The sequence below is a fragment of the Benincasa hispida genome, chromosome 9, assembly GCF_009727055.1.
Source record: "Benincasa hispida cultivar B227 chromosome 9, ASM972705v1, whole genome shotgun sequence".
NCBI lineage: Eukaryota > Viridiplantae > Streptophyta > Magnoliopsida > Cucurbitales > Cucurbitaceae > Benincasa > Benincasa hispida.
In genome coordinates this window covers 39,853,254-39,856,403 of record NC_052357.1, presented here as the reverse complement: position 1 = coordinate 39,856,403, position 3,150 = coordinate 39,853,254, and positions in this window count along the sequence as shown.

Genomic DNA, 3,150 nt, shown 5'->3' with positions numbered 1-3,150 from the left:
GTAAATAGATAAATTTCTCCCTTAAGGGCTGATTCCGAGTCTTGAACATAGTGGCGACACCCTCTCCTGGCCCGAGAGGGACTTGGTGATAATGAGACTTTGATTTCTTGTTCATTAAAGGAATTAGTGGTACTTAAGGAGTTAGATATAAATACAGAGGAAAAACGGTAATCCTTACTTACGAGCAATTAGTGAAGGGTCATCGCACTATTGATTGGTTATATCCAATGGACACGAAAATTTATCTGTAGTGCAAAGAGTGCAGCTACCGATTTTTAGTGTTGTGACCGACAGTTAACAGATGTTGGGTATTTTAATTAAAGGGTTTAATTAATTATCTGAGTACCGTTAGAGCATCAGTCTACAGGTCCATATGGTCCTCTCTATAGCTCAATAGGGATTTAATTGAGGATTAATCTTGGATTCATTTGAAGTGTGTAAATTAATTGAGGCAATTAATTATCTATGATATAATTAATTAAATTGATTATATATGTGATATAATTAATATAATGTATTGGATACATTATAATTTAAGGTAATATGAGAGAAATTTGAATATGATTCAAATACCAATTATATGAATGAGATTCATGTAATTAAATATAATATAATTTATATTGAGAGGAATTAAATATTTGGATATGATCTAAATATCAATTATATGGATGAGATTCATATAAGTGAATTTAATATAAATATGATTTATATTAAATGTCACGTATTGTTGAGAGAAAATAAAATCTATAGTTTATGTTGTATTTAATGCAATATAAACTATAGGCTATATGTTATACTTGATATATATAGTGTATATATAATAAAGTAGTTATTGCACACACACACACACACACACACACACACACACATATATATATATTATTAATATTAGTTTAATTGAAATTAATTAAAGCGAAGAAGTAACAACTCCCTCCCCTTATTCTCTCAATTTTTTACGTGGGATGGTGATTAAGGTGGTTAGACATTTTTCATCTTCTTCCTCAATTCACTCTGAGAGAAGAGTTCTCTCCATCTCTTTCGCTCTTCCAAGGATTCAAGTAAAGCTCACAACTCTTCCTTAAATCCTTTATCCCAAGAGAATATAGAGGATTCTCGAGTGGTGGTGTTCTGCGTGGAGAAATAGATCAGTTCTTGAAGAAAAGGTTCTTCAAAGGTAACGGTTTCTGAAATCCTATGTAATTTATTTAAAGTATGCTATAATTTTATGAAAATGCATATCTTGTTCTTGTTTTACTGTAAAACTTATATTTAATGAAAAATGGAATTTGAGTCGATCTTTGCTTTTGCTCAAAGGATCTTTTTCGAAAATTTTCTTCAATTGGTATCAGAGCCAGGTTGGAGGTTTCTAATTCCAAATTCCACTTTTTTATTGAATCGTTTTTACAATGTTGGTGGGTTTTAATAATCTACATCTTGTTTCATCCGATGAATGGTTGTGGATGTAATTTGTTGATGGATGTTTCGGGATAGAACGCTTTGTTTAAGGCTTTCTTTATTTACAAATTTTGGTTTGTAAAGTCCCTACGTTTTTGGGCATTAATCTTGCAATTGAGTCTGTAATTTGTAAGTTTGAGTCGCTTGTGCTGTTCCTGGGAAGCTTCAAAGAAGAGTTGCATAGCACAGTTTCAATGGAGAAGTCGAAGCTACAAAATTGCATAGAAAAATCTACAAGATTGCATAGCAAGAGCTACACGATCGTGTAGCATTTTCTCCATGATCGTGCAGTCGTTCCTACTTGATCGCATAGTCGTCTACTACATGATCGTGCACTCTCCTACGATGTGCGTTGAAGCTACATGATGAGGCTAGGAAGCATGCGATAAGGTTTGCAATTAGGCATGCGACCATAGGAGGGATGCCTCAAGGTGAGCTATGCATTGGCAAACGTTGGGCGATGCACTATCTGAAGAAGGCATGCAGTCAAGTGAATGCAAGTGTTGGCTTGGAAGTTGAGCCTTGCCTTGATCACATAGTTGCTTAATACACAATCACTGCAAGGTGGTTCATTGAAGGATAGTTCGGTTCTAGCGGTTCAAGGCCCGGTTCTCCTGTTTCAAACTGGTTGACTCAATTTTTTGTAATAGTTAGCCTTTTGTTTTTCTTCTTTTAGAGGTCTTATCCCGGTTCATCAATTGTTCGTGTAAATGTACATGCGATGCATGTTTAAAATTATATGTCATAATATATGTCATATAGTTTTAAAACCCACCATAGGTTATGCATTTAATTTCATGCATCATTTATATTATAAGTGTTATAATATATGTACATGCATGATTTAATTTTATAGCAGCTCATGCATCATATAATATAAGTATTACATTACATGTTTGCATGCAAAAATAATATAGCCATGCATCATTTATATTATAATTGTTATAATATAAAGTTTGAATGTATGTATGTGATGTATGTTATTTAATTTCATTACTTTGATATATATAAGTGTTATGTATATGTAGTAATGAAATGAACATTGCATGATGCATGACATTACATTAGGTAATCTTATAAACGTTATAATTTTATAAAGTATGTCAATCAATGCAATGTAGGTTTTAATTTGTTTCATTTACTTTATAAGAGTTATAAATAAATGAAATTAGAAATTAAAATCAATAACTAAGAGTTGCATGCAAACTTAGGTAAAATCATTTTTTAAAATTGTTTGAAAATATGGTTGGGATAGACCTAAGTTCACAAATTTCTTATGAGATTACAAATTAGATTAATTTTTTTAATCGATTTAATAGGATTTAAAATAGTTTTAAGATATGTTCATGTTCTGACGTTCTTACGGGATCGCCACCTATGCTTATGATTGTGACTCCTCTAGGATCACTATCTATGAAAGCGTGCCTTTGGGTTCACCCTTTATGCTTATGCCTATGTTTATGCCTATGATACGTGATGTACACCTGTGTCTCGATAGAAAGGCTAACAAGATCTTCTAGTGGGCCCAGTACTGAGTATTTTTATATTCACCATTTTCTCTACACATTTTTCAAGTAAAGGGAAGGATAAAACGGCGAATGATAAAAAGAATCCTTGATGGAGCTTTTGGGACTGGACATCGCTTTTGCACGTATTTTTTTTAAGTGTTTATGTTAAACTTAAAATTCTTTTATT